Source organism: Suncus etruscus, chromosome 12 (assembly GCF_024139225.1).
Source record: "Suncus etruscus isolate mSunEtr1 chromosome 12, mSunEtr1.pri.cur, whole genome shotgun sequence".
NCBI lineage: Eukaryota > Metazoa > Chordata > Mammalia > Eulipotyphla > Soricidae > Suncus > Suncus etruscus.
The window spans coordinates 14,653,241-14,665,228 of record NC_064859.1 but is presented as its reverse complement, the minus strand read 5'-3'; the positions used below and the strand labels follow the sequence as shown (position 1 = coordinate 14,665,228).

At 36.8% G+C, this 11,988-nt stretch overlaps 1 pseudogene; it reads left to right on the top strand.

Annotated features, from left to right (window-relative positions):
- Nucleotides 1–520: 520 nt before the first annotated feature.
- Nucleotides 521–2,870, top strand: LOC126024102 (nuclear speckle splicing regulatory protein 1-like; annotated as a pseudogene).
- The last annotated feature ends 9,118 nt before the right edge of the window (nt 2,871–11,988 follow it).

The following is an 11,988-nucleotide window of genomic DNA, read 5'->3' as shown; positions in this document are numbered from 1 at the left end:
TTTTGTTTTAACCCATCAGGTTAAAATTTATCACATTAATTTTTACTCTCGGCCTACACTATTATATTATGAGAGAAATAGTATGATTGGCTTATACCTATCATCCTTTCCTTTCTACTGATAGTAAAAAGTAGGACAAAGATAAGTGTAATAGAGAAATATAAGTTGGACATTTATGATTAAGTGACACCATTGTTGTTAGGTAGAAAACTCAGTCTTCAGCAAATCCCAGGACATAGTGGTAATATAGATGATTACACTTTATAGGACCACACTATAAGAAACATCTATCCAGGAACTATATACACTGATCTGTGTAGCCATAAAAGGTAACATTATCTTTTCCCTATTGTTTAAATCAAAAGATGAGTTACTTCAAGCCTCATAAATTATTTTCTGCATGACCAAGAAAGCCTTTAGTACAAATTATACACTGCATAATCCCCAGTGTTTAATATATGATTAATCAGTTGGTTAGAAAGTGGAGATAGATACCACGTTTAGCAGAGCCGGGAGCAAGATGGCGGCGATCCCGGGCAGGCAGTATGGGCTTATTTTGCCAAAGAAAGCACAGCAGTTACATCGCGTTTTACAAAAGCCATCAGTGTTTGGGGATGATTCTGATGATGATGCTAAGACCTCCGTGAGTGAAAGCCTTCAGAGGGAAGCTGCTAAGATGCAAGCAATGAAATAGACCAAGCTGCGCCGGGCGGTGGCACTAAAGGTAAGGTGCCTGACTTGCCCGCGCTAGCCTTGGACGGACCGCGGTTCGATCCCCTGGTGTCCCATATGGTCCCCCAAGCCAGGAGCAACTTCTGAGCACATAGCCAGGAGTAACCCCTGAGCATACCGGGTGTGGCCCAAAAACCAAAAAAAAAAAAAAAAAAAAAAAAAAAAGAAAGAAAAGAAATAGACCAAGCTGGAAATCCAGAAGGTCCTTGCTGAAGATGCTACTGTGTATGAGTATGACAGTATTTATGATGATTTACAAAAGAAGAAAGAAGAAAATAATCCCAAATTACTTTTGGGAAAAGACCAGAAGCCCAAGTATATTCACAACTTGCTAAAAGCAATTGAGATCTGAAAAAAAGAACAGGAGAAAAGAATGGAAAAGAAAATACAGAGAGAGCGAGAAATGGAGAAGGGAGAGTTTGATGATAAAGAGACATTTGTGACATCTGCTTATAAGAAAAAAACTGCAGGAGAGAGCTGAAGAGGAAGAAAAAGAGGGCTGCTCACTTGAAGCTCATCTGGATGCAACCAAGCAGAAAGATCTCAGTGGATTTTATAGGCATCTGTTAAATCAAGCGGTTGGTGAAGAAGTGCCTTCATGCAGCTTTCGTGAAGCTAGGCCCGAGATAAAGGAAGAGAAATTAAAGGGTTATTCTGATGAAGTACTTTCAGAGAACAGAATTCCACATGAGAAAAACAATCTGCAGACTGTTTTGAAAATAGAGAATAACTCAGATGCAGACAGTGACTTTGATGATAAAAGCAGTGAGGATAATGAAATGAGAAAAAATAATGAAGTGAACTGCTGCAGGGAAAGGGGTACTGAAACCATTCAAGAAAGTGGCCAAGCATCACAGAAATCAAGTCCATTCACAGTCATCTAGTGAAGAAAGAGCGCATACTACCAGGCACCACTCCAAAAGTTCCAAGTCAAGAGGACATGAGAAAAGGGAAAGTCAATACCAATCCAGGGACCAGGAGAACTATTATGCTGACCACAAATACCGAAAGGAAAAGAAGGATTCCCATAAGCACCAAGAAGTCAGTCATAGAGATTCCCACTGGAAACGGCATGAACAAGAAGATAGATTAAAGGGAAGATATAGAGAACGAAGTGACAGAGAATGGAAAAAGGAAAAAGACAGAAAGAAGTATACCTCAAGAAAACAGGAAAGAGATAGACAATGAAATGACCATGACCAACACAGAGTGCAAGCAGAGAAGGAAGAAAAAGTCAGAGAAAAGGAAGAACATATGAAAGCAAGGAAAGATACATATAAAAACTGTGATAAATATAGAAACAGAGAAAAACGAGAAGTAAGTATTCAATTTTCAGAAAAAAATCAAGACGAAAAGGAGAGCAAACTGAATCACAGGGCAAAAGATAAATTTCCTGACCAGGAAAGAAATGATAAAATGAGACACATGGAAAAGGACAAAGAAAAATACCTAGAGAAACCATCTATTTCTGAAATATCACTGGGAACTAAACACAAAATCACAGAAGAAAACAAAGAGACTGACAAAGAACATGCAACAACCCATGAAGCAGTGAACAAGTTTGCAAAGCGGAACAATGAAGAAACTGTATTATCAGCTAGAGACAGATACTTGGCCAGGCAAATGGCATGAGTTAATGCAAAGACATATATTGAGAAGGAAGAAGATTGATGACTTCCTATAGGAAGATCTGCAGAAGCACAGATTAATAACTGTCAGGACACATGTATGAATGCATAAAAGAGTGTTTTAGTAGTAGTTGGAGGAGAATCTTAAATTTTTATTTTCAAAATTCATTTTGGTTTAAGTCAATTTTGGAAAGTCAATTCTTTATCTTGTGTGATTGCCTAAATTGATGGTATATTTACAATACAATATTGTTGGATCAAGGAATTTTAAAAGTGTGCAAAATCGGGGCAGGAGCAATACACAGCAGGTAGGGCATTTGCCTTGCAAGCAGCAGTCTCGGTTTGATCCTCTTTATCCCATAGGGTATCGGGAGCCTGCCAGGAGTATTTTTCTGTGCAGATCCTGAACACAGCCAGGTGTGGCCCACTAAACAACAAAGAGTGCTAAGTCCAGGAAGTTGATGAGGAAACTAGATCTGATATAGATATGAAACAGTGATAATCATTTGTGCAAGGATCTGTTCATTGTGTTAGTATTTTTTCCATAAAAATGTATGGATTGAATAATAGAGATTATTACTGCACTTTATTTTTAAAATTTGTATAAAATGTAAATATGGGTCAAATATGTTGTCAAAGTAACTTTCTAGTTTGCAGTATATTTGACAAATAAAATGAAAATAATGGTCTGCAGAGATTAGACAGCATTAAGGTACTTGCCGTGTACACAGCTGACTTTCATCCCCAACTCCACGTACGGTAACCTGAATGCCATCGGGTTTGACCCAACAATCCCCTAAAAAATAAAATTGTGCTTTGTACATACTCTTTTAGGTATACTCATTCTTAAGTTTTTTGTTTTGGGACTACACCCACACCCCATATTATTCAGGGCTTACTCCTGGCTCTCAGGGCTTACTCATGGCTCTCTGCTCAGGAATCACAGGGGTCACTAATGTTGAACTCTGGAAACTTTAAGAGATGCCGGGGATCTAATCAGAGCATCCATGTGCAGCAGGCATCCTACACACTACCCACTATGTTTCTGGTCCATCATTCTTAAATACTAAAAGTAATAGCTATAGTATGATTTTTAATTAAAAATCATTTTAGTTTTGAAAATTTAGTTTATTATGTACATAATTTATTTTAGCTGAGCAAATGATGAACTATTTAACTTAAATTTATAAATCTAGTTAACTTGTTTATGATCATGTCTTGTTTGGTGCACTCTCAAGACAAGTATAGCTTGTACAGATTTCATTGTGCCAAAAGTAGAATTTCTATACTAAGCTTTTGGAATTTACTATATAAATAATTTATGCAATAAAGGACACGGTAGAGAATAGATCTCTAATAGGTTTTCCCATTAAGAAAGTATTATGTAGATATCATTTTTTGTCATGAATAGTTAGACATTTGATTAATTTCTATAAAGTTTCTTTAATAAGAATGTTGATTTTTAGAATAAACATTGTTAAAGATATATTCAACATTCAAAAATTATTTTACTGTACTTTTTATAACCAAAAAGAAGGGACTGGAGAGATAGCTTACTGGATTGAGTGCTGCTTTGACCTTCAGTGTCTGGGTTCAATTTCTAGGTCTTCATGATACTCTGAGCACTGCTGGGAGTCACCACTTAGCATAAAACCAGAAGTATCCCCTAAGCACCACTAGGTTAGCCCTCAACCCAGAAAGAAATAGGAAACCAGTATCCATATCTCTTGACTGAGATAACTAAATTTGTTTCAATCTTTGGGTGAGACTATGTGGGGCCACATTTGACTCCATGTGCTCAGGGAATATCCTTAAAGTCCATAGGTGACCTTGTGCAGTGCTGGGATTAGAAAATATTAAAGAAACCAGAGAGAGGGGCCGGGAAGGTGGCGTTAGAGGTAAGGTGTCTGCCTTGCAAGCGCTAGCGTAGGAGGGACCGCAGTTCAATCCCCGGGCATCCCATATGGTCCCCCCAAGCCAGGAGCGATTTCTGAGCACATAGCCAGGAGTAAACCCTGAGTGTCAAACGGGTGTGGCCCAAAAACCAAAAAAAAAAACAAACAAACAACAACAACAACAACAAAAAAAAAAAAACCCAGAGTGATAGTACAGCACTTACCTTGCACGTGACCAACTTGGGTTCAATACCTGGTACCTCATAATTACATAGCCCACCGGAATTGATCTCTGGATACCTTGGTGTGGACCAAAACTAACTGCCATGTGATCCATTTTCTACTTATAACAGTTCAGGTATGCCTCCCCTAAATGGACAATTTGGTTTGATTTTCAGATCCTACCAGTCCTTCTGCCTTTTAAATCAATGAGTTCAGGCCATTCATGTAAAGTGATAGTATTGAAATAAAGTTAATTTATTGGCAAAAAAAAAAAAAAAGAAAGTGGAGATAGATCATGTGTGATACAAATAAAATTTACCATATAAGACCCTTGATATTATAAAAATAATTTAAGGTTATGCAACAATGAGAATGTGTCATTTTGGGGCCGGAGAGATAGCATGGAGGTAAGGCGTTTGCCTTTCATGCAGAAGGTCATCGGTTCGAATCCCGGCGTCCCATATGGTCCCCCGTGCTTGCTAGGAGCAACTTCTGAGCATGGAGCCAGGAGTAACCCCTGAGCAACTGCCGGGTGAGACCCAAAAACCAAAAAAAAAAAAAGAGAATGTGTCATTTTAATGATAGAGATACAAGATACTACTGGCCTTTTATTGGAGAGTAATACATACTTTAGTTTATGAATAAATTTCAGTTAAAAGAGAATCATTTCAAAGAAAATGCAAAAAATGCAGCAAGTGACATAAATATGATAAAAGAGAGAAAAAGTTTCTGTAACTTTTTTAAATCCTTGAATGCAGATGGAAATATTTATCTTAGAATATGGTAGTTTTTGAGTTAGAAGTAAGCCCAAAGTAGATGTATTTAGTAGTCAATCTGTAGATAAGAAAAGTCTTAACTACTTTTTGAATCCATTGCAATCTGGAAGCCATGTGCCTCTGCTGGGCTAGGAGCCCTGCCTCCAGGACCCCATCCCCAGAGTATTCACTGACCTTATGAATGAGATTGTCCCTCGTCCTCATCAGCTCCTTTCCCCTAAGACTCCTATTAGTTTATCTTGATATCATAGTGCTCATAACTGCCTACATGAAAGGTATCATGACACACATGACCCACTGGATAATAATACATGGTATATACTCACTATATAGAGCTCATTACTGTACCACATATTTTCTAGAATGCTCTATATACAATCTATTCCAGGCAGCCTTTCCACAGTAAAGTCAAGTCTACCCTCACCAAACCAGATTGGACCATAAAATGGAAAATCTTTCCTGGCTTTAATCATTTTTTTCTTCCTCTCTCCCTTTTATATTTTATTTCCTATCTTACCTGGGCCTGCTTTTAAACTGTAACCCATCAATCAATTGATGAGTACATATGTTCACCATACTAAGTACTGTTTAATATTAATCTGTAATAGATATAATATTAATTTCATGGTATAGACTCCCCAAAAAGTGCTTATTACCATGTCACTTGGTTATTTTGACTTGAAATCTATGATTGCTCTTAAGTAACTGCTACACATAACCTAAGTTATTCATTTCACCAATCTAGTTTACCTTTACCAAACATGACCAGCTTAAAAGGGAAAAAATGGGGAGGGGGACCTTTTACAGCAGATTTGCCAGCTATCCAGTTTTTTTCTTTTTTCTTCCTTTTTTTCCCTTTTTGTGTTCTGTCACATATCTCCTAGAAAAGCTTTTCAAATGTAATCCATGAACCTATCTGGCTGCTGATGCAGGCTCACGAGTGTCTGTGCATGCCATATCATTGTCAGGTTTTTTTTTTTTTTTTTTTTTTTGGTTTTTGGGCCACACCCGTTTGATGCTCAGGGATTACTCCTTGCTATGTGCTCAGAAATCACTCCTGGCTTGGGGGGACCATATGCGACGCCGGGGGATCGAATCGTGGTCCTTCCTTGGCTAGCACTTGCAAGGCAGACACCTTACCTCTAGCGCCACCTTTGTGGCCCCCTTTTTATTCTTTCTTAACACCTTACAAACCCTCTTCAAGCCCTTGATGTTAATTCTCCATATTTAACCTATTTTTTACTCATTCCTTAACTCCTCATGAAGCAGAACATTTTCCCCAGCCCAGCCAGATGCCAACCAGCCCGCAAAGTAAAAAGACAGATTCTCAGCATTAAAAGAAACCGACAGTCTCTGCTATTGATTTGCTCTTGGTGACCCTTCTGCCTTCACCTCTTGGCACTGTGGACTTTTGCTTGCTACCAAAGTTGGTTCCTGAGAAATCCTCCGCTTGAGGATATTTTCTGTCATGCTACTGTTGGGAGCCATTCTACCTAGATCGCACAAAACCTTAGACTGTACAGCTTGAAGCTGCTCACCGGATTTTACCCCTCCCCTGTCTATTTCTAAAGAGTTAAAAACATATAAATTTTCTCTGAATATTTCTTTTAGATACACCCCTTTAATAGGCATAACTGTTATCGAACATCTTCTCATATTGCAGCAATTTACCTTATCCTCAGGCTCCATTCAATATACTAGTAGTATACTAGTATACTATATACTAACTACACTATATATACTAGCATACTATGTATACTAGTATATTACAGTATACTAGTAGACAAATCTCTGTTCAGAGTTCATGTAAACAAAATGCTCTGGGGTCTGTCAGTCTTGACATTCAGCCCCCATATGCACTAGTAACTCCCTGTGACACTGTCCCTTTTTGTATAGGCACATCAAAATAGGAAAAGTTAACAGTTTCAAACAAGTTCTTATCTAATAGAGATTGAAACACAAATTTTTTTATATACTGCAGTGGTACCTTACACCCTAGACTCTTGACAAAATGACTTGGCTTAGACTCCAGTTGATTTGATGCTGACTATTCACCCCCTGAATAGAGGATACCACCTATGGAAACAAACAATGGTTCCAACAACAGCACCAGGAACATAAATTCTACCAAGGAAGGCCCTACTACTCCATGTCACTGACTTACTCCAAAAAAAAACAGTTCTTATATCACCCTCACAACCAGACAACAGCAATAGTCTGCTTTTAAGGCAGGATTCTCTGCAATGTTAACTGATAGAGAGACGGGACCAGAAGACAAAACATACCACCCGGTCTTCGACACAGGACCTGTACAGAAATCAGGATCTTTAACTACAGAAACCTGACAGCAACAACTATGAGACTGAAGGGCTGATCAGTCAAGAATGAATAGGGGGTTGGACACCAAGTATGCCTGGAGCCTTGAGTTGGTGTTATACGAAAGTGCTTCGGGGGTAAGATCTCCCTGTTTATTAGGCCAAAGGTGTTTATTTCCAATTTCTTCCATATATTTCTGTACCTACACAAACAACAATTGGCACACACACACACACACACACACACTTTTTTAATGTATTTCCCATCTCCTGTGAAAAAATGGGAGCATACTAAACCTTTGGCTATTACATTAATGACTTTATAGCTGATAAATAAGTTTCACATATATATCTGCTAATGAACTCTCTCCCCTTCTTCCATTTTTTAATTCTCTATTCTCTCTCTATTTCTTAAAAACTTAGCATTTTGCCATCCTAAAACAAATGTTTTATGATCAGTTATGTCAACAATATGATACATTTTCTTTAAATAAATAATTTAAAATAAAAAGTAAAAGAAAGGGGCTGGAGAGATAGCATGGAGGTAAGGTGTTTGCCTTTCATGCAGAAGGATGGTGGTTCAAACCCTGGCATTCCATATGGTCCCCCATGCCTGCCAGGGGTGATTATCTGAGCATAGAACCAGAAGTAGCCCCTGAATACTGCCAGGTGTGGCTCAAAAGCCAAAAGCCAAAAGCCAAAAGCCAAAAAAAAAGTAAAAGAAAATAATAAAATACATATGAAAGAAAAGAAATAAATAAAAACAAGATATTGAAGAGTTAAAAAAAGGAAGAGTTTTGTGTGTGTGTTTTCACTTGTGCTGAGAAAAATAATAGAAGATAATAGTTAATTATTTTGATTTTTGATATTAAGAATAGTAGGGAAAGAAGAAGGAAAGAGGGTAAAGTGATGATAGATATATGGTAACAGGAGTTCTTTAAAGATTCTAATAGGCAAGAAAACCAGGGTAGTTAGAAATAAGTAAATAAGTGCTAAATGTCTGAACTTTTGTCAAAGATTAATGTGCTACACTCAGTGCAGCATTTTTTAGATCCCAGAGTATTCTATTAGAGAGTTTACAGCAGAAACTGGGGAATTAGCTGAAAAGCAGGTCGAGGTGAATGAGAGTCTAGTAGACTCTACACAGACACACCCCTCTGATGATTGGTCTTCTGAGGCCAGCCTTACTCAAGGCTACTCCCTCTGAATTTATCACCCTCCCCCCGACCTTTCATTCTATTGAGCTCAAGACTTTCTATTTGTATTTTATAAGGGCAACTATGTTACATGCTTTTATGAAGTCATACATGTTACACATTCCTTAAATTTGCTCCACATCATTCTACTACTTCTATTCATGACCATTATTTAAAAAATGACAAACTATAGATATACACATATACAGGCAGAATAATAATCATAATGGTAAAGCACTGACTATGGACATTAGATTACAGATCAGTGCAATAGATGAGACCACTAAGAAAGAGACCCGTACATGGGGCTAGAAAGATACACACAGTTGTTAGGGCATTTGCCTTGTATGATGAGGATCAGAGCTTGATCCCAGGCATCCCATATGGTCCCCTGAGCCCACCAGGAGTTATTTCTGAGTGCAGAGCCAAAAATAACCCCTGAGGATCAATGGGTATGGCCCCAAAACAAAACAAAACAACAACAAAAAAAACAAATTCATACAAATATATACATGTTTTTGGACAAAAACTAGATTTTTTAAAATTCAGCTGAGAAAACAATCAATTTTCTAAAAGGGGTGCAGACACAATTAGACTTTAATTGTGAACATATGTTATCCCTTGACCCAAGCATCAAATGTTATCTAGAAATATATTCAAAATAGATAAATGATTCATAAGCAAAACATTGTATTGTTTTTAAAAACAGAAACTATTTACGATGCCAAAAGAGGAAGAGTTCTTAGAATTTTTAGGATAGATATGCTCATAAAAGAAAACAGTTATAAATAGGCCATAAAATTAAATTATTTTTTTTCTTTAAAATATCTTGCTAAAAGATATTTTAAGACATCTTGATAAAAATATTAGAGAATATACCTAAACATTATAATTGTAACTTCATGTGTAATGACATCTAACTGTGGGTGGGGGGCACATCAACAATGTCTAAAGGCAATTCCTGTATCTATGCTCAGGGGTCACTCCTGGAAATACTTTATGGAGCAGAAAGTATCAGGACTCAAACCTGGACAACTCATCTCAACAAAGGAGATAACAGGCTCATTCAAATTCATAAATAAAAGGACAGTCCAAGAGAACAATTCTCAGGTGGGGTCTTTTTGGCTTCCTGAAACCTCTAGGATATTTCTGTGTGACCATAGATGAGAATCATGTAAATAAACGGCTATAGCATGAAACTAGGAAGTTTTGTGGGATACACGATAAATGTAAAATCAGAAAGGTACCATGACCAGAAGATTGAGAAACACTTTGTTGTAGGCAAAATAAAGCAAAGGCCCATTGAAGAGAGAATCTAGTTGACAAACCAGGGACATAAATACAAACTGAACATCATCCACTACTAGGGAGACTTAAAACCACAATAAAGAATCTTTAAATCTCTAACAAATTAGTTAAAATATGAAAATATTAGTTAAAATACTAAATGCTAACATAGCTGCAGAGGAACCAGTTACTGCAGAGCTTGTAGGAATATAAAATGGCACACTCATTATGCAATGAGATACTTAATTTTGTAGAAAATACCAGTCATGTTACATATTAATTACACTTTTGGTCATTTGTTTCTGAGATGTGAAAAGCTAAAGTTTCGCAAAAATCTCTTAGCTGATAGTCATTTTTCCCTTGGTATGCAGTGATTGAGAATAATGGAAACCCTTCAATGGGGGAATGGCTGTGCAGACTGTAGCATGTCTATATCATAAAATATTAGAGGATGACAAAGGCAACATGCTATTGATGTACCTCCAAACCTGTAAGGATTTCCAGAAATGATGCTGAATGAAGGATAATTCTCAGTATATACTCGGTTCAATTTATATAATGTTCTTGAAAGAATCAAAGAAAATGAAGAACTGATTACAAAATAGGTGGAGGTGGGACAGAGCAATAGCACAGAGGGTGGGCATTTGCCTTCCACGAAGCTGACCTAGAGTCAATCCCTGGCATCCCATATGGTTCTCCGAGTCTGCCGGAAATAATTTATGAGCACATAGCCAAAAGTAAGTCTAGAGCACCGTAGGGTGTGGACTACAAGCTAAAAAATGAATGAATTAATAAGTAGGTAGGAAAAAAGAAAATAGCTCTATTATAGAGTAAATAAAGTAATTTTTGGTGATGAAAATATATAAAGAATCAATACTAAATCTTAGTTATGATTGGATAATATGAGATTTAGTATTAATGGTTAATGCTATGGAAGATATCACAAGTTATGCTTTCATTGTTACTATAAGGCAAGCTGGGAATGCTCACATACATACATACATAAGACATTTCTTTCTTTTCTTTTTTTTTTTACATAAGACATTTCTAAATCACCATACCTAACCAATCTTCTGTCCTCAGTGATATTTATAAGCATATCTCCATTTCTATAGGGCAAAATTTTGATTTTTCAGATTGTGGCTAAATGTCCTAAATACTATACACCAGAATATCTATTCTAGTGCCTATGATTCTAGTTTCTTTTATTAGTGTGCAATAAAAGCAGAAATGAATATCTAGAAACTGTAGCTTTTTCAGAAAGGAATATTTTTTCATTAATTTTAGATGAGAGCTTGCTGATACTCAACTAAAACTCATTGCTGAGCTATTTCAACCTAAAGAAAAATAAGGGCAAGATTTTAAAATATGGTGAGTTGGTAACGATTATTTGGATAACTCCATATTCTTAGATCAAAAGCAAACATATTCTGACCTCAGTTTTTTTTTTTAAACTATGAAATCACTTTCTTAAAATGGAGAGAGCTGCACATTGCAGCTTGTATTTCATATTGTATTTTCTCCCTCTGCTGGCCAAGGGCTCCATCAACATGGAAATAAACAGAAAAGGTTTTCTTCTGCATTATGTAATTAGGTTCTATAATTGGAAAATCCTAGTGAGAGGAAGTATCATATAATAGCTTGTATATTTTTTCTCACCTCAGTGCCCTCAAACATTCTCTACCTACTCCTATAAAAATACCAAATAAAATATTCTCCTTCAGGAAAGAATTTTTATTAGGCATGTCTACCTTGGCTTAATTTTAATGCAATAGCCTCCCCACCCCAAAAAAGACTATTCAATTTTGTACACAATTATTGGAATACATGTGTATCTCACGAGTTACATGGCACATAAAAATGAAGAAAATATTGCTCTGCCTCATCCTTTAGGCACTCATATCTAGCAGGGAAGAGAGATGCACAAGCAGTTAAAA